The 20,290-nt window shown below is 40.1% G+C and overlaps 1 protein-coding gene and 1 pseudogene across 2 annotated transcripts in view; one reads left to right on the top strand and one right to left on the bottom strand.

Annotated features, from left to right (window-relative positions):
• Positions 1–20,290, top strand: part of CPQ (carboxypeptidase Q) — a 382,789-nt gene that overhangs the window by 255,069 nt on the left and 107,430 nt on the right. The gene's annotated exons all lie outside the window — the stretch shown is intronic.
• LOC308414187 (cell division cycle-associated protein 4-like) lies at positions 7,459–8,209 on the bottom strand (annotated as a pseudogene). The gene has a single exon. The product of its transcript is annotated as a cell division cycle-associated protein 4-like (transcript).

The raw sequence follows: 20,290 nt of genomic DNA on the forward strand, positions 1-20,290 counted from the left end.
CCTTATGTCTCATTCAGCTGACATAGGCATTTCTGCTGGCATATCCAAAAGATAATTTGTGTATAAATTGATCTGTAAAGTATGCCTATAAGACAAAAGAAGATTTGTTAAAAATGACACTCTTAGACTGTGGTTTGCCTTGTAGTTCGGATATGGTATGAGAGAATCTGTATTCATTTTATAGCAATAGGCTATTTGAGTGTCGTGGTTACTGTTTTATCATTTGATTAGAATGTATCATTTTAGTGTCCAAGTAAACATAACAGAGGCCTCCAATTACTCCCTTGCTGATAACCAACTGGGGAGGTGAAAGGTGAATGCGAAGAGAAGTTGTGTTCCATTGATCCTCATTTCCTCTAGTTGGTAATGGTGAATGAAGCAATAGAGTCTTGGAGAAGAGGGGCCATAACATACAACAATTTAGGGTTAATATCTGAATTAAATTTCCCCCCACTTAAGAATGGAGTAGATGAAAGTTCAGGATAAATCTGTGTGGAAGACTAGATACCTCACTGAAACCACATCACCATAGTATAATGTGGTGGCTTACAAGGAAAGGAGGTTGTTGTATTTCAGTAAGTGGCCATGTTGTAACAGGCAAATCAAATGGAGAGAATACAGTTTCTTCTGCCAAGAGGTCTGAGAGCCTCACACAGGCAAGGATATTCAAGCTAAACCTCGAAACACATAGGTGGTAGGAGAACAAAGAAAAAAAGAACTCGTGGGTGTCTGTGGTTTAAGGAGCAAAGGATGTTTCTGTAAATCTGAAGCAATAGATAACTTGTGGTAGGAAGTGGATGAAATGAGACATAACCACTTGTGAAGGGAGCTGAATGTAAAGGCTGAAAATGCAATAGCATATTTCCATGTGCAAAGTTAGTCAGCTTCTACCTCACTGAGCTAAATATGTCAAAGAGGAAACCATGGGTCCCAGGGGTGACATATTTTGTGCCTCCACACTTTCTACATCATGCTAACTCTGCACTTTCAAAAGCTGTGATTTAACCATCTTCCAGGGAGTTCTCTTCCAGTAAACATTTCTTTAGGTTTAGGTTCATAGACCTTACGGAAGATGGTGAAACTCCAACCTCCATGGTTACCTAGTTTTGAAAATCATCTCCAAACAGAATTGGCATCTTGCCCTGTGAATCTGTGATTATTCTTATATGCAAGCAATATGAACGGAGAGGTGATAGTGGGTATGTGGTCATGATAGGCTAAACAGAGTGCCTAAAGGCATGGACTGTTATTAGATGGCTTGCTTTTAATATCGCTAATGTTCTCCTGTTGAATCAACATCATTTACTAGCTAGTGGTCAGCCCATATTCTTGCCTGACATCAGCATCTCTAGAATGAGGTGACCAGATATTTTGGACTTTTCAGTCTTTCATCCCCACTTCCCAAAATTTGAAAGTACGTGGGTGGCAAAATGGATAGTTAAGCAGAAATCATGTACTCAGTCTTAGGATCTCTTGGGTTCAGATCCTATGGTGGTGATGACTAAATGACCTTAGACAAATGATTCTGGCTCCTATGGTTCTGGTTTGTTGTTGTTTACAATGAGAATAATTTATCTTGACTAGTTGATAGGATGGTTTGAAATAATTTAGATGGTGACTAGCCTTTTCTTAGCCAATAGTAGTAGTAGTGGTGGTGGTTGTAGTGGTGGTGGTTGTAGTGGTGGTGGTTGTAGTGGTGGTGGTGGTGGTGGTGGTGGTGGTGGTGGTGGTGGTGGTGGTGGTGGTGGTGGTGGTGGCGGTGGCGGTGATAGTGGTGTTGGTAGTGGTGGTGGTAGTGGCAGTAACAATAACAGTGGATGCAGGTGGGCCAGAAGAACAAGTAACCTCAGGAACAGTTCAACTTTCAAGCCTTCTTGTTCATACACCATTACCAATTTAGCATGACTACAGTCCAACCTCATAGCAAAAATAGCACATAAATAAGAGAAAGGTGGTTGGTCCTGAACAGTCGACATTTTCCATGACTATACATAAAATTAATATAGGAGCAGGTCTTCACTTGTTTCTGTAGTGAAGAATACGTAAAAGATGTCTTGTAAATGTGACATGGAATTAAAATGCCATCCTGTAGCATGAGGAAGGGGAGACTGTTATGTTTTCTTATCCTTTCTTCTGTCAATGGACTCTACATAATAATACTGTCTATACAATGTGTATATCTTCCTGTGGGAAAGAAAGACCAGGATGAAACTATGAAGGCCTATGTTACTTATTCCCAAGTCAGTTGTCAAAGTTAGAGAAAGACACCAAGTCAGACAAGACAGGGATTCTGGTGCTGTCCACAGTGTTTCTGGTGGCCACATTCTCAAGAAATCTTGGCTTTTAGCAATATCAAGTATCCACAGGCTCAGGAGGTTCTCAGAGTGTCTTCATGCAAAAAAAAAAAAAAAAAAAAAAAAAAAAAAAAAAAAAAAAAAATTACTCTGTGCTATGAGAACAATTCTCATTAGGTGTAAAAGGCAGGAATTAAAATTCCTGTTTCTAGATTTTACAAAAAGTTTTTAGGACGGGGGTATTATGTTGATGTTTCTATCAACTGCAAAGGTAGAAAGTCTTACCTTTTTTTATTCCAGTAGCTGCTAGTACAGTTTTCTTTCTGATTTTTTTTTGGTTTTTTTTTTTTTTTTTTTTTTTTTTTTTTTTTTTTGCTAAGACACATCTAAAACATTTAAAATGGCAGAGAACAATAAACAATCATGTTGGCTTAGATTTCATAAGTGCTAAAATCTCTTGCTCTGGATGAGATAAAAGATTACAGTCATGGTTGAAATCTTGAAATCTACTTTGGACGGTTTTACCTACTGTCCCCTCTTCTCTTCAGTTGTAACCCACAGCTGCCTGTAGTCTGAGGTTGTTTTCACATTACTTTGTAAGTACATACAAAATAGCACCACACAGTTTTATGATTTTGAACTTACATAAATAATATTTAGTAGTCAGACTATTCTGTTTTACTTCTGTTTTCTTGGGGAACATTTAGTCCCCTAGTAACTGGTCTTCTTTGATTGCTAACATATCCAGTTTTGTCCATAAGTATCTCTGAGCATTAGGTTGGCTGCTTCTCACAAGTTTTGAATAGAATCACTATTGAATTAAAATATGGAGGAACTTTCTTTTTTATTTCTTCTTTGACTCTAATTATTGCAACTTTTGAAAAACAATTCTAAGAACACAGTGTTGTTGAGTTATTGAATCCCACTCCTGTTGGATAAGGGTCATAATATAGTCTCTACAATATTAATTCTTTGGTATTTGTTGAGAGTTAATTTTGGTTTATTACCTAGTCTATTGTTAACCTGGAAAAGATGATGTGTTAACCTCCCTTTTTTAGTAACAGGGCCTAACATTTGTTTATTACAGCAACCTTAAAATTATTCAGCAAACTCATGTATCAGTAGAGTTTTCTTTATCAGACCTGGGGAGGTGTATATTAAAAGTTCCCATTAGGCCTGAAATTTTATAAATTTCTCTCGAGTTTTTCACAGCTTATCTTCCCGTGGTTTGGGACTTCTTTGCATCACGCATTTGACTCTATAGCCCTTTATGTAGACAAGTCATCCTCTGAGCTTTGCTTTCAGTTCCGTACATACCACAGGACCAGCACTCTCTCTACTGCTCTAGTTTCAGCTCGTCACATTCATTGGTGTAAAAAGTATCAAGTTAGATTTTTTAAACTCTCCAACCTACAGTATCAGGTAATGGGAAGTTTGCTCTGTTTACCCTCACTGTGCTTGTTGGCCATTTTTATAATTCCCCAAGAGGTTTGTATTAAAGCTGCACTTTTGTTTTCCCACTTCTTCCTCTCACTTTTACTAAACTATGTGGTTTATCTAATCCGTCCTTCACTTTCCTCCTACCGTTTAGGAGTTTGTACTTCTTGTGCTTTTATCAAAATGTGTGAATATTTGTGTTGATGCAGGTCTTGATGAAATGAGCCACTAATTACAGGTTGTTCCAGTATGTTCTCTTCAAACACACACACATACACACACACACTCACATACACACTCACACACACTCACATAAACACACACACACACTCACACACACTCACACACACTCACATACACTCACACACACTCACATACACACACACACACACACCTCAGCATATATACTATTACAATCTAGTGATGTACTTAGGCCTATGTCTAAGCCCTACACAGATATGTTATTGGTTATTATGGAGGGTATTTAAATCACTTTTTTAACTGTTTCCTTATAATTTTAAATTTCCCTTTGTCTTAGTTTTCTAATGTGCTAATAGGAATTATCTTTTTTTTACTTTGAAAACACTGCATCTTAAATTATTTTTAATGAGTCATAAGGCTATTTCCCAAAAATAACGCTAAGCATGCCATTTAATTTTTTAGATAACCATACAAAAATTTTTTAAAAATTAAATTTTTTCACACATCAAACTTTTTTTATTAACTTTTCAAACCTACATAAATATAGAAATATGTAGGGAAATATCCCATATCTGGTACTGGAGTTTGTATTAATAACTCTTGGTTTCTTTGGCAAGTATTATTTTGTTCAGATTTATTTATTTACTTGTTTCTAAATTGCTCAGAGTTTATTTATGAACTACAAGGATTCATTTACTTAGAATGGCACATTTAACTTTTCAGTTCTTTGAGGTTTAACTTAGCTAAAAAGTTTTATCTACTCTTCTTTCAGATGTAATCATGTCTTATGCTAGGGATGGAAACCAGGGCTTACTAGCTCTCACCTAATAGTTCTGAGCTAACTAATTGCACGAACCTATCTGCTCTTGTCTGTAACATGTCAAAGACCAGCCCATCCTTCTCTGGATGGGAGTGTCAGTTCACTCAGACCTTTGAAGAGGCTATAAAAACATTTGTTTTGGTCAGCTCAGATGGTCTGAAGCAAAGAAACTGGTGTCTGCTTGAAGGATTATCTTCATTTCCTTGAATTGAACCAATAGCAGGATTTATCCAACACTAGCCAGCAGTAATCTTTCAACTCTGTTGGGGATCATCTTTGAATGCTGGGTAATCAGGTGTAACAGCATAGATGGTTACTTTTTCCTAAAATAGGGTGCTACTATACCTCTGGGGCCTATACTTGTTTTTGCAAATCTAATCACACATATGATAGTTGGCACTTTCACCAGGATTTATTTGAGGGCACATTTGTTTTTGTTTTCCCTCTGTTCTGATTTAATTTGCTTCTTCCATCTGACAGCTGAGAGCTGTGTGGTGGTGGGGTAAAGGGAGTGGGATTCAGCAATGATAAAAAGAACAACCTCCTCAAACAGTTTTCCAGCTTAGAAAGCATGTGCCTGACCCTGTTCTCACCTTCACTTGCTGATCTTCATCTTTCTTTATAGCTTCCTTAGTGATTTCCTCAGAAACAGTGTTTTGTTTCATATTTCCCTTTGACTGTGTTTCTAATCTTATTTAACCTTTTCACTAAGTTTCTAAATTAATTTTCAGCTAGGTTTGAGATTCACCGAAAATTACAGAGGTTACTCAGAGCGCCTCCATCCTACATACCCAGGTCTCCCTGTTAATATCACAGCGTGTTCATTTCATATAGGGAACAAATGACCAGGTGGTGTGATTAACTAAAAGCCTGTGGGACCTATTCAGAGTCCCTTAGTTTATATCTAATCATAGCTTTCTCTGCTAATATCTCAACTAGGTACCACATCACATCTTCAAGGATCCCCTTGGGTGGAGGGGTTCCTCTTTAGAAAGCAGACATCTAAGGAATTATTCTAAAGTAAAATAAGGTAAAACAACAACAAACAAGTCAAGATGGAACAAACATACAAAGGAAAAAGAGCTGAAAGGAGGGGGGAACAGATATACACGTAGAAACACACACAGGAATCCCAGGAAAAGAAATTTATAAAACTGTAAGCCATAATATATATGCAGATGTTTTTTTAATAAAAAGCCCAACAGCAATATGAGACAAGGAACCTCCAAAGATGCTGTTGAGTTCATTTCTGTTGGTCATCTGCTGCTGGACATGGGGTCCACCCTGAAGAGTGATGTGTTTCCCCAGTGAGAGTACATTGGAAAACTAATTTTTCATTTGCAAGTGGTTATCAATTGGAGAAAGCTTCAAGGTTTAGGGATGAAGACATGTGTCTAGTTCTGTCTACTATATGACCCCATGTACAGGAGCCACATGAAGGTGCTGTGCGTGCTTTCTCTGTCCCTTTGGGTTTGTGTGTAAGTCAGCTGTGCTGTGTTAAGAGGCCTTGTTTACTCACCCACAGGTTACTGTGGCACCAACTTTCTGCTCTAGTATCTGGAAATTTCTTCCCCTTGTCTGTTATTTCTTTCCTCTTTGACTTTTTTCTCACCTTCACCTTTCTTTTCTTGTTGTCTTGTAATGTATTGAATGATAAAAAGCTGGAAAATTTATAATTGGTATTTCCACATTTTTTTTGGCTCTAGGGCTCCCCTTGTTCTGTATCAGCTTAATTGGTCAGATGAACGTTTCTTGTTTCAAAACTCCAGTGAGTGTATCCGAAAAATTAGGACAGGCTGTCCTCGGTGTCCTAGAGTGTCACAGCAAGGAGGGGGTTAAGGAAGGCTGGTAACAGTGACACTTCCAGCAGCCCATCTGCTCTCAGTTGTATTTTTAGCTTTTTTTTTTTTTTCTTTTTGGCTAGATAACTTTTTAATAAAGTGAGGTTTACATTGTTGATACTGAAGAATAGTCACATAAGCATACAAAATAAAACCTTAGGCTCAGGTGGGGAAGTTCAAAAAAAGCACAAGACAAACAAAAGGCATACATGGGGGAGAAGGGGTTGTGGAGTTGGACATGTGATCAGGTAAACAGACTTTGAGATTCAAGCAGACAGCATAGGGGCCACCCGAGCATGGAGGAGCCCTACATTATATGGAGTCAGATTGTTCTTAACCTTAAGATGTTCAAGCACCATTTGAAAGCAAGCAAGCTCAGGTATTTCCTCTTGAGCACACAGTGGAACTGCACAGGCCTGGTACCCAGCAGTCTCCATGTAAACACTTGATAAGGAGCACGTAGTGCTGGGTGTTGTTGGGATGCCATGTCCTCATGTCATACAGTGCCGGGCTGGGAACCAGACAGAAGGACAAGACCTGCATCAGGCACTGCCTCACAGCAGTCTCTGAAGAACTGGTGTTGTGATTTCCAGACATAAGACCTTAGCCTTCAGTGACATTTTTATATAAGTAGGCATAAATAAAACCACCCTGCACACAAAGCCTAGGAAGACAGCTAGGTAACTGAGGGGTGTGGTTTACAGAATCCCAACACTGTCTACCCCAGGGAAGTAGCCTTGGGGCAGCTCCAGGGCTACAATTCTTGCAGAGGTAAATCTGTCCAGGATATTTTCATAGTCAGAGATGGAGACCCTGGCTAAAGAGTCAAAGCCCCACTTAAGACAAGTGCTTGTCTGACTCTGGGTTACAGCACATTTGAGCTCCATGGGGAATGATGTTCTTGTCCTTGGCCCCCTGGGGCATCCTCTCGGGTCTCCACCAGAATCTCTACTACATGGTCCAGCTCAGACTTGCAAGTGTTGCTGGGAGGAGGCGTGACTGTGGCAAAGCTCCCGAGGTCGTTGCAGAGCCTGGACTTGGTCCCACTCATCATCCCTGTTCGCACTTTTCCAGGTCATAGTAGGAGCTGTCCACATAAGAGAAGAGCTCCTACACTGAACTGGAGGTTTTGTTTTCCAGAGTCTCAAATATCTGGTCCAGTGACTTCTGAAAGTTTCCCTGGTTTTCTTGTGGGTTATCCATCACCTGAGGGTTCCTTTGCCCCTGTGCTGAGCCAACTATGGGACGCTCAGAAGCTGAGCTTTGCAAGGGACCATCTTCCAGTTCAGAAGTGGGTTGCTCCCCTTCAGCTCACCTCACTGTATGACACAGGATCTCTGTGGACGCGAGGCGGTCAATTGGTGCGCGTTCTGCACTCTGGGGTGCCATCCCATGCCACACCCCATCCTGGCTCATTTCCTCCTGGATCTGCCAGACTGTGTTGGCGATTAGGACTGAGCGGAGAGAGTAGGCTTCACTAGCATGTGAGAGAGCGGGAGTTGGACAAGGGCCATGTCCAGGAGTGACTGTCGCTGCAGGCTATAGGTAGGGACAGTGCCAAACCCCCCTACTCCTTCTTCCTTGTCACATTTCCTCTTCAGCCCTCTAGCAAACATCCTGTCCTGCGATGCAAGGCAGACCCACCACTCCCATCGGGCACTGGGATCAGTCAGCGCCCACAAAGGGTCACTGTGGCGCTGCCGCTCAAGAGCCAATTGGTGGAGTGCGGGACGGAGCTTCCTATTAGCTTTTTCACGTATGCTTTACATAATCTTTTAAAAAATATAATTACAAATATGTTAACTAGCCATAATTTATTTGCACATATCTAATCATACCAATGTATAACAATTACAATCTCAAATATCACATGGTGACAGTCATTATAGTAGCAAGTTGATATTCTTCTAATCAAAAACAAATTAAATTGGCCTATTAGTTTACACAGAGATCTGATAACTCGTAAAGAACTGATTTTTCTGTATTTTATTTTAGATTGTTTTGAAATACATTTCTTGATTCTCCCTATGATCCCAGCTTTGGAAGTGTCACCCTAAAGATACCAATTAAAGCCCTAAAAAGAGGAGAGCTTGCCATCCTCTTTCCTGGTAAGGCTACTGGTCGCTGGTGGCTTATATTTTCTCCCTCTTGACCTAGTAGTAGCATCTACAGAGGAAAGAGATGTGGTTCCTAAGAAGCCTGTGTTCAGGCATTGAGTAGCACCTAGATGATGCTGTTTAAGCCAACGTGGGAGCATCACACAAAATCATTTTGTTGCTGCCCTTGACAAATACATTTATTTTTGTGCCATTGACATTACAATGTCCAGATCATCAATGCAAGTCAGTTCTTTGATGGTTGACTGGTGATCCTGCCTCCTTTTGGTAATCAACCTTAAGCGTTCAGCTTTCAGTTCATTTATTTCACCATGGTTTTTGTTTATTCTTTTGTTTTTATTTATTCTTCTTTTATATAATACATCCAGACCAAATTCCTCACCCCAACACCCCCACTCCATTCCTCCCAGTTCCTTCCCACAAACCAGCCATTTCCCCAGATTCATTCCTTCCCCATTTTCCTTCCGTAAACAACAGGCCTCTCAGGTAGATCAACCATGGCATAACAGGTTTCTATAAAACTAGGCACAAACCCTCATATCAAGACTGGACAAGGTAACCCAGTAGGAGGAAAGTGGTCCCAAAAGTACACAAAAGAGTCAAAGACACCCCTTCTCCCACTGTTAGGAGTCTCACAACAACCCCAAGCTAAGCAACCACAACATGCATCCAGAGCTCAGACCCATGCAGGCTCCTTGATTACAACATCAGTTTCTGTGAGCTCCTATGAGCTCTACTTAGTTGATTCTGTGGGCAGTGTTTTCCTGTTATCCTTAACTCCTCTGGCTTCTTCACTTCTTCCTCTCCCTTTTCTGTGGTGTTCCCTGAGTGCCACCTAGATGTTTGGCTGTTGGTTCCTGCATCTGTTCCCATCCGTGGCAGGACGATGCCTCAGATGATGATTGGACAAGGCACTGATCTGTGACTCTAGCAGAATATCAGGAAGAATCATTTTATTGATTTTTTTTTCCTCTTTGATTCTACACTAGGTCTCTGGACTATCTGGTTTCTGGTTCCTAGCCATCTCCCTTTCATGGAGTGGGATTTCTGCTTATTCTTGCACAAACATGCCACAGAAAAATTTACTCACTATTCTTTTGTTTTAAAGATTTTATTTTTATCTCTGGTCACATTGTTATGTGTGTTTGTGTATATAACTATATAGACATGAGTGCAGGTGTTTGCAGGAGCCTGAAGAAAGCATGAACTGTCTTAGAGCGTGAGCTACAGACTTTGAGTTTCTGACATGGGTATTGGGAACTGAACTTGGTGTTCTTTGAGAGCAGTTTCCTCTGTTATCTGGTGGTTCATCTCTTCAGATGCCTGAATAGTTCTTGCTACCCTCTTTCAAGGAGTGATGTTCAGCATTATGAAACAAATCTTTAGTTTCTGACCTAACATACACATGCCCTTCAGTCTTCCTCTGAAGCCAGTCTGGCAACAAAGGGCAGGCAGCGAGTAGAATGGCAATCCCAGGGGGTCTCTAGGGACAGAGGGAGAGTTGGTTAGGAAGCAATCAAGTGACGGGTCTTCTCTTGGTTTACATAGTTAGAGCTTAGTTTTAAAAATGCACTTTGCTAGAGGGATGAATAGCTCTTGTTATATAGGTCTTTGGATTACATTTCTATACTTGCCTTGATATGTGCTACCTGGAAGGAAGTATTAGTAAAGGAGAGATAACTTATGTGAATGAAGATATTAGGGTGACTTTCAACTAAAGAGAATAATATGGGTGTGGTGGTGAACATGGATGATTCAGTGCCTTCAAAGGGGCTGGAGCAGGCACAGGAAGGAGTCATATGAGAAACAAACCTATGGGTATTTGTAGAACCCTTCCTGGGTCTGCTCTTTGCTTTGACCATGACAAAACATTTTGTGCTCCACTAAGTCTGCCACACTGTTGCCCACTGCCTACTCACCATGTCCCTTAGTGCACGTACTTCATATGTGCTTCTTCCCATCGTGACATACGGACATTTAGACATTTCTAATTTTTGCACGCCTATGCCCAACAAAATGCAAACCTCCAGATTGTCAGATATACTGGAGCTGACCTGGCCCGGGTGCTTTAGACTGAGAACATAAGGCAGACCATGAGGAAGTCCTGCTGTTGGGAGTGCGGGAGTCAGCCAACAGGAGTGGTTAGTCTCTTACTTACAAACGAAATAGTGAGAAAGAGTTTCCATGACCAAAAACAAAGGAGAGATAGTAAGAAAAAATGACATGCAACCAAGAAGCTCGGAGCAAGGCTTGAGGAGGCACACGTGTTTGAAGAAGGGACAGGAGACACGCATGAAGCCAGGCAGCTCCATATTAATACTGTCTTTGAACTCCGCTCCTTTTACTTATTTGATCACTTAGTCTTCATATTTTGTACCTTGGCTCCATCTTCAGCATCACACATGGATATTAACTGAAAACTTTCAGGCACTTCCCAGGTGCTAGAGTGGTAATTATCTCCCCTTATTGAAGCATATCTCATTTAATAGTTTGTCAAACAGGGATGAGCTGTGGTTGTGATGGTGGGTTTTCATATTCTCTGAGAACTCTAAAGAGCAATCCAGTGGCATGAAGTGAGTTCCCAGAAGCAGCTGTCCTGTCAGTGTGAATTGCTGTGCTTATCTTCAAGTGCTATTTTTTCCATACTGTCTATCAACAACTGTATAGGGATTTCTTTAGATTTTAAAAACATGTGCAAGTAGTTGACCTATAGCCAGAGAACTCCCAGGTTTGTTTTTGACCACTTCAACCTTAGGGTAATTTGTGTTTTTCTGTGCTGACTTTTTTCTGATATGACTTTTTTAAACCAGGTCTTTCTTTCTTACCTTTTACTTCCTGAAAGATAGAATCAGAAGAAAATAATCTTTAATGTCTCTTCAGTGAGACCAACTTCATTGGATTTATATATCCTCAGTGTGAAGCACATGTTCTTTCTCAGGCTTGTGATATGTCTAGAGCTTTTGCCTTCTTTCCATATCTTCTGACTGGAGGCAATGCACTATGTGTGAAGATGAGATGATTTGGAGAAAGGCCCTTCTGTTTCCCTCACTCTGTTCTTTACTGCCTGAAACCTTATGAAAGGTCTAGCCTTGACCACACCTTGCTCATTGACCTCAGAACTCAGGAAGGTTCATCTCATGTGATTTAGTGTAGAGTTAGTCCTGTCAACAGCTCAACATTGGGCTCACCCAACTTCTTGTCAAGAGCAGCTGTCATTCTTAAAAGACACTCGTTAGATGAGTGGAGATAGCAGAGACACTTTCCAGGTGAATATGCAACTGGGACCTGGCATAGTGGTCCTCAAAGCATACCTTAGAAATTTTTATTTTGTGAGTGTATACGTATATTTTTAGTCTTTGAAGATAAATTTATACATTCATATCAAAATTCTTTGTGAAATTTTGGCTTTGTGTAACTGCCTATTCACTAAACAATAACGTTTGCTTTGGCTTTGATGAGACTTAGACACAGTCCATACTGTGTGACTTATTTCCATGATAGGCTCGTGTCATGGTTTCTACAAACCAATTCCTCTCATATTCCAGGGCATCCAAGTGACTGTCATAGAAGACAGGGCCTCTGCAGTCTCTAAATGAAGACTGCAAGATCATCAAGTGTGGGTATTTAGCTTTATTGGACATGATGGTGATGTGACTAGAAGTGTATCTTTTATTAAAAGCATGTGAAGAGGAGAAGGGAAACGTGGGCACAAGATCTGAGTTTTCTCAACCCTCACTGTTACAATTTCAAGGCTCAAGGTTCCCCAGAAGCCATGTATCTAGGACTTGCTACCCAGGATGGTACTACTAGAGGAGACAGAACATTTAACATGAAGAATCTAGTAGGAGGTACTGTGCTCGTGTGGGGAGGGAGGTAAGAGAGCCTAAGTCTCTTCTTTATATTTTGATACCTGCTCACAGTCACTCTCAATCACATCTGGCACGCCCACCAGAGACACAAAGCAATGGATCCACCTGGGACCTGAAGTGGATGGGCTTAACCTTTATGCAGGTCTATGCTATATCACTTGATGAGTGCATTTCAGCAGTCACCAGCAGGAAGCTGAACTCTGATTATTACCAATGGTCACTCTTTCATCTTTGATGTAAGAGAAATGTTAGTGGCAAAAAAAAATGTATTTCTAATAGTACGGCATGAAGTGCAGCTCCTTTCTGCAGATGTGCAGGGTCTCAGAGGGTCTGGATTGTGCATATGGACTCTTATTTTAAAGCCCCATCAGATCTGAGAACCTAAATAAAGTATGGGCCTTTGACACGGATATGTCTGATTTTGCTCATCTACCCATGAAAGAAAACTGAGAATTCCATATATAAGAAATGCTTAGATGCAGGAAAAGGTCTATTATTGTTCATACTTCACAGATAGAGAAATTGAGTTTGAGAAAGACAAGAAGCTTTGCTGAGATTTTGAGACAGAGAGATACAGTCAAGTCTGCCTATTGTATAGTAGAGATAATTGTATTGGCATCTTTAAGAGCTGCTAAGATGAATCAGAAAGAGCATACATTCGGAATCAGGGGACACAAAATCCAGCCACATGTACTCAGCGAAGGTAGGTTTCTACTGACTTTCATTTCCTTTGCTTTCTTGATGTAAATTAAAGTGTGATGAAATCAGGCTCTAGCCTCATACTGGCTCATCTTAAGTGCATCATCTCATGCACATCTTCCCTTCTGATAGCCTGTTGTATGCACATCTCCTGTTAACACCAACTGGAGGGAGTAACCTGACCTTCATTTGTTGATAGAGACATGTGTAGGCAGAACACAGTGATGAATGCCTCAATCCAGGCAAGAATTGAATCTCTATAGTATAGGATGGCTAGGCTACCTGATTTGACCATACATCATCCCCATAAATTAACCCATCTTCACCACTGTCATTAACACATATCTGTCTGTCTAAAATCGCCTTCAGATGGGAAGGATGAAGGTCCCAGAAAGTGTCTATGGCAAATCCATTTCTATAATCACATAACATTGTTTGTATTATTCTTACTTTGCTACTTCACTGTATTATGAGTTCATCTGTGTATGCACAGAGTTGAACAGAAGCTAATAGTTTCATAGCTAAAGATAATTATTTCCAAATTCAGTAGTCATTCTTGTTTAGTGTGTTATGATTTTACAGGTCATCAAGTATGTTAAAGACAAAAATAATAATATAGACCCTGTCTTTTACAGCCCCAGTGGGTGAGAGTATTATACTTTTGAAATCTCAAACATATTATCCCTCACTGAAAAATATAGGTGATTTTAATTTAAAACAAAATTTTTTTCACAAATGGGTCTTATGCCAGCAAAATTTTGGGTTATTTCCCCCTTGTTGTTAAAGACAATAATACTACTTGAGACTTTACTCTTACATTTGTTAGTGTATAAGCCAAACATTAAGCTTATATGTCAAGACTATATAAAATAATATTTCTTCATACGCAATTGTCTTAGTTTGGTTTTTATTGCTGTGAAGAGACACCATGACTACAATGTCTCTTACAAAGAAAAACATTTAATTTGGGGGCTAGCTTACAATTTCAGAGGCTACCATCGCAGGAGGCATAACAGCATGAAGGCAGACATAATGCTGGGGGAACCAAGACTTCACATCATGATCAGAAGGCCACAGGGAGAGATATCCCACAGGGCATGGTTTGAACATACATGAGACTTCAAAGCCCATCTCCATGGTGACACATTTTCTCCAACAAGGCCCAACCTCCTAATAGAGCCTGTAACTTTAATTTTCTTCAAACCTTATTTTTAGTGATGGTTCTCAAACACTTTAAGTTCCCCTGTAGTCCACCACCCACCAGAAGTGAGGGAAAAGAAAGGATATGGAGGAAATGGACCTTTTTAGAAACATTCTTTGGACCAACTCCCATCTATTGTCTGTAAATCAGCAGCTCAGTTCACAGGTTAGCAGGTAGCAGCAGCTTGATCCACCCACAAACACTTCATAGGCCTCAGCCTCAGCTTGTGTCAGCAGAAGGGACCAGCAGGAACACCAGAAGTCCTGCCTATCTATGTCCACTTCAGGAAAACAGTCCTACACATGTTTGCACCAACAAAGCAACACCCAACACAACTCACTCTCCAAAGTACTCTTAAGTTTCCACTTCAAGTGCCAGTGCCAAGCATTCAAACACATGAGCCTATGGGGGCCATACCTATTCAAACCACTAGAGCAGTAAAACCAATATTTATATACTTAAGTATAAAAACATAGATAATGTATATCTCTTTTACAATTATTATGCTTAAGTTATTATCTAACAGTGAATCAATAAGAACAATATAAACTATTCTAGCTATTTCAAGCATACAGGGGTTTAGTTTAGCTAATCCGAGCCCATGAAATAATCAATGGTTAGCAAACATTCTATTTTTCTCTCATTTTCTATTTTTGTTAGTTGAGAGCTCATGGTGATCTCAAACCATGCAGTAGGTGAAGTGAGACTTCCTAGGACCAGACTAGCTAGGGCTATAGTCCTCTTCCAAGCCTCAACCCTTGGAAACAATTTTGTAAGTTTCCTGTTAATACATAAAGCAAAGGGTTGGAAGAGTGTTGGCTGGAGTATGAATGAATGACAAGGGAATAGAAAGCACTCCACACCTAACCTATACTTGGTTTTGCGTGAGAAAAAATGTCAACTTTACTGAAGTTAAATAGAGACTTGAAAGTTCTGACTATTGAAGCAGCTATTGATCCATTATCTTACAAATCGTTATGAAAATGCTGGAAAGCCTCTGAGAGCAGGTCACGCACATAACTACCCATGTTCAAGAAATCATGAAGTACAGGAACTACAGGAAGTAATCAGCCAAGATTGCAGCGGCATAACAGTACTGTGAAAGTGGTGTGCGAGATGATGCTTAAGCAGTGTTGACAGAAGCTCCCACACAACTGAGTTATGTTGTCACACTCCGAATCTGGCTAGTATAGGGTCTAGGAAATGAAGTTTCCGTGATTTAAATTGCTTTCATGCCAGAAGAAGACTGTACAGTATGGTGAAAAGACAGCCTCATACAGTTGGTGGCCCAGCTGTTATAGGTCCTAATTATTTTTGGAAAGTATATATTTTACCGAAAGTAGTTTCTGGCAGTTCTTTTTCCATCTCAAAATTTTCTATTTGAAGCCTAAATCATATGGCTGTCTACCTGTTGCAGTATAAAAGTTATGGCTACCTACCTTTATTGACATGCTATAAAATATATCATACATTATTTAGAAAACACTGATGTCATTTTAAGTGCTAATCATGTGCTAAGCACCAAGCACTGTAGTGCATAAGCTATACTTATTCTGATCTTCATGAAACTTAGAGTCTAGTCTTAGTGGATAAATAGACCTACATAAGCCAGCAAGTACTGAGCTGCTGGAGAGGAGACTTATTTGGAAAAGGCAAAAAAATCAAGTTGTGTATGTCTTGATAATTAATCAGCACAGTGGATAAACTATTGAACACCTTGGGTTTGAAAAGGAGCTTCATGTTCTTAACCTTTCTAAAGCCACGACTGTTTAATACAGTTGTGATTCCTGACCAAACATTTATTTTGGTGGTACTTCATAACTAATTCTGCTACTGTTATGAATTGTAATGTAAATATCTTTGTAGGTAGAAGTTTGTCAAAGAAGAATTAACCCATGGTTGAGAACTGCTGTTTTATAGCCTACACTGTCAGGATTTAGACTATGACAACATTACTCGCTTGTTGACTATTCTAAGAAGTAACTAATCTATACTTCCATTTACTTCCATTTTAAGAGGAGATAACTATTCTAAGAAATAACTAATCTATACTTCCATTTACTTTAATTTCAAGAGGAGATTATAATGGTACTTCTAGGAGTACCTAAAATAATTCTTGTAAGACTAGCATAAAAATTAAGTGTACCAACATATATATGTTATGAGTGCCTAACATATAGTAAATACTTGGCAAATATAAGAAAAGAAAATTCTCATTGGTATTAACTCTTTGTAATATCTGACTCAGAGATGTGTTGAAGTAACTGTAAGGTTTCTGATGTGGGTGTCTTGATGGGCAGTAAAATAGTAAATTTTAAAAAAATATATTGCGGAATGAATCTATCCATTTACTTGAGTTAATAAAGTCTAAGCACAAATTTTCAAACGTCAAATGGGTAAAAACAAATTTGGTATGGTTATATGGAATCTGAACTGTCTCAGTGTCTCATAGACAGCCCAATGTCTGAATTTGGAGCTCAGAGTTCTGACCATCTCATAATACAAAATATATTCAAATCAATTTAAATATTCCCCGTCTTTAACAATTCCAAACTTGTTTAAAAGCCAAAAGTCTAAGTCTCTTTTGAGACTCGGGCAAGGTCTTAACTGTAAGCCTCTATGAAATAAAAAGCAAAATATACATTTGCAATCTGCAACATCACAGAATAAATATTCCCATTCTAAAAGGAATGCTTGACATGCTTAGATCAAAGAAAGACTGAAATCCAGCAGGGCAAATGCCAGATCCTGCAGCTGTGTCCGATGTCTGAGGCTTATGACAAAATGACCTGGTCTCAAAGGGACTGGGTAGTCCCTTTTCCCAGCTCTGCTGATGCAGCATACAGAACCTCTCTCTTGTGTAGGCTCTTCTCCTTATATTTGACTTTCTTCAGTAGAAATCCCATGGTTCTACCATGTCCAATGTCCTGGGGCAAGAGAGGGGGGGTCTCCATTGCAACATATGCTTCATTTTTACATTCGAAGGACGGGCCTCAGGTTGGAGCGGTGTTCTGGGAATGCAGGTGTCTAAAGAGCAGCGAAAACAAAGGACTCAAGTCAAATTGTGGATCCAGCCTGGCAGCCTATGTTCTGCTGGAGACAGTTTTCCAACCTGCCTTGTCTGTTATGCTTTCCTTCTTTCTCTGGAGCTCTCCAGACAGCTATGTTCTGCTGGAGACAGTTCTACAAGCAGTTCTCTCTTGCTGTTAGAAAACAATTTCTCTGGATAGCTCATCTCCTGCAGATCTTAAGCCCAGTCTTTTATTTTACATGTCAGTCCATTCATTTACTTCAGGTTTCCTTTTGATTATTCTATGAATCAGCATCCTGTGACCCCAGTTTCTTAATTCTTAGGATACAGCAAGCACAAATGCTCTTTTATCATTGCAAAAGAATTCAGAAATCTTCCTGCTTCTGTTAAATACAGAGGATAAACTATCTGGGTGTGACCCAGTTTTGAAATTACCATGTCTACCACTTGGGCATGGATTCACCTTGTTCCTGGCTGACGTTGAACTCAGAATCTTCTTGCCTTTGTATCTGCCTGTCTTTGTATCTTTCTGAAGAGCTGTTCATTAATGAAGTTGCCCATTCCTTTAGATTCATAAAGCCCCTTATAATTCATATTGCATCCTTATTTTCTGCATAGTTGAGAAATTATATATATTCAAACTCAGTTTTTAGAGCTCTTTTCCACAGCCTTAAGGGCTGTCCTGAAGGTCCCAGTGTTTACCATTTTGCTGAGACATAGTCACACCTTTGCCTCCTGGACTGGTCGAGTATCATGGAGTTACTAACCTTAATAGGAAGGGCATTCCTTAAAGAAGGAATGTAAAATATGTACAGTATTATACAACCCATGGCAGCCATCAACACTTTTGGAGGCCCACATCTACTGGCTCAGTCCTTGGGACAGGAACCCTGTCATTTTGTACTCCCTGATACCCACATCCTCCCCAAGGCCTGACTCGGCATTTACAGTTTCATACAGTGGCATCCTGTTGATACTCCGAGTAGAGACTACAAACATTGTCTGACCACAGTAGTTTTCTGGAAACCTGATATAAGACTGTATGATTCCCCCTTAACAATACTACATGACCCCCTCAATCTTGTCTAGTTCATGCCTGTAAAACTAGTAAAAATGTTACTGCCAAGGTCTGCTACCAGCTCATGGTAGAGCCTATTCCCCCTGGACCACAGTTGTACCAGCTTTTGTGAGCTAAGCTTGAAGAAACATTTCCCTCGGGAGTTGCTCTTGTGGAACAGAGAACATTTTCAGTGGCATTCTCAGTTTGCGTACTTTCCATTCCAGTGCATTTGGATTTTCACATGATAGAGAATTCTATGGGTGAAGCCTTACAACATTTTCCAGATACTTTTTTCTCCACCAAATTACATATTCTTCACATCCTCCTCATTTTGTTCTCTTCCAATGAAGATCTGGCTTAAGAACAATGAACAATATTCATACTATTGCCAGAATGTCTTCCACCAAACAAAAATTCCATCCCTGTTGTTCATTAGCATCACTGAAGTTCCTAGACAAGGGCAGAATACAGCCAGACTCTTTGACAAAATATCATATAAATGGCCTCAAACATGCTTCCTGATAGTCCTCTCTCCTATCTGAAACCTCTTGAGCAAGGCCTCCCAAGCCCATTCTTCTCTCGAAACTCCAGTCTTTCAAACTTCTAAAAGTAACTGGATCTGTAGGATACTGTAGATTGTCCCGAAGCTGTTCGTATTTTAATGTTAATTCCACTTCCCCAAGAAGGGCTGCCTAGTCTGGTGACTTCATCTGAACCTTCCCATTTTAATTAATAAAATAAAAGAAAGCCAGTGACTGGGCGGGGTGAGGGAGGTGGAGAGAGAGAATCCAGGAGGAGAGGTCAGAGGGAGAAGTTCCAAGATGGACCTCCAGAAAGATGAGCTAGATCTAGGTGGGCTTAATTTGTATTAAATAGCTATGAACATTTAAGGATTTTATAAGTCTAATATCCCATATAGAAGGGCAGTTTGTATCTTTGTCTATTTGATGAAATCATGTTAAGGGTTTGTGGATTGAGAATTGAATATATAAACCTATATGAAAAGCTATGAGGCCATAGAGTTGTGTTTGTGTTGAGTTTTGGGGTAAGGAAACACCCCGGGCTGCTGGCAGTAACAGGCAGAGTAAAACTGCCAAGGAAAGGGAGTCGCTCCAACAGAGTTAGACTGTGGGGGCATATCGGACCAAGAGATAGAACTGCGAAATGCTTTGTACTAGAAGCAGTGCCCACAGAGTGAGGTGCAGGGCCGATAGAGAGATAAGGCATTTTTATTTTTTTGATATTTACTGCAGGGTCCTATCTCAAAACTCCAAATGCTTCTACCTTTCTGCAGCCAAGCAGTTCTAAAGGCGAGTAAACCATATGATCAAGTTTATCATAGCAATAGCATCACTTCTTACAGTCAATTCTCAGTACTAGTTGTATGTATGTCTTGCTGCTGTGATCAAACACCAAACCAACACAAACGAGAGGGGGGGTGAGGGAGGGAGGGAGGGAGGGAGGGAGGGAGAGACAGAGAGAGAGAGAGAGAGAGAGAGAGAGAGAGAGAGGGAGAGAGAGAGAGAGAGAGAGAGAGGACAGGAAGGAGGAAAGACTGGAAGGGGAGGGAGCAAGGAAAGAAGGAAGGAAGGAAGGAAGGAGAGGGAGAAAGGAAGGAAGAGAATGTAAGAAGGAAAGATAGAAGCAACTTGAGAAAGGAAGAAGTCATTTTGATTCATGTTTTCAGTGGCTATTGTCCTTCCTAGCAGCAATGGTGACA

The sequence above is a fragment of the Micromys minutus genome, assembly GCF_963924665.1.
Source record: "Micromys minutus genome assembly, chromosome: 33".
Lineage (NCBI taxonomy): Eukaryota > Metazoa > Chordata > Mammalia > Rodentia > Muridae > Micromys > Micromys minutus.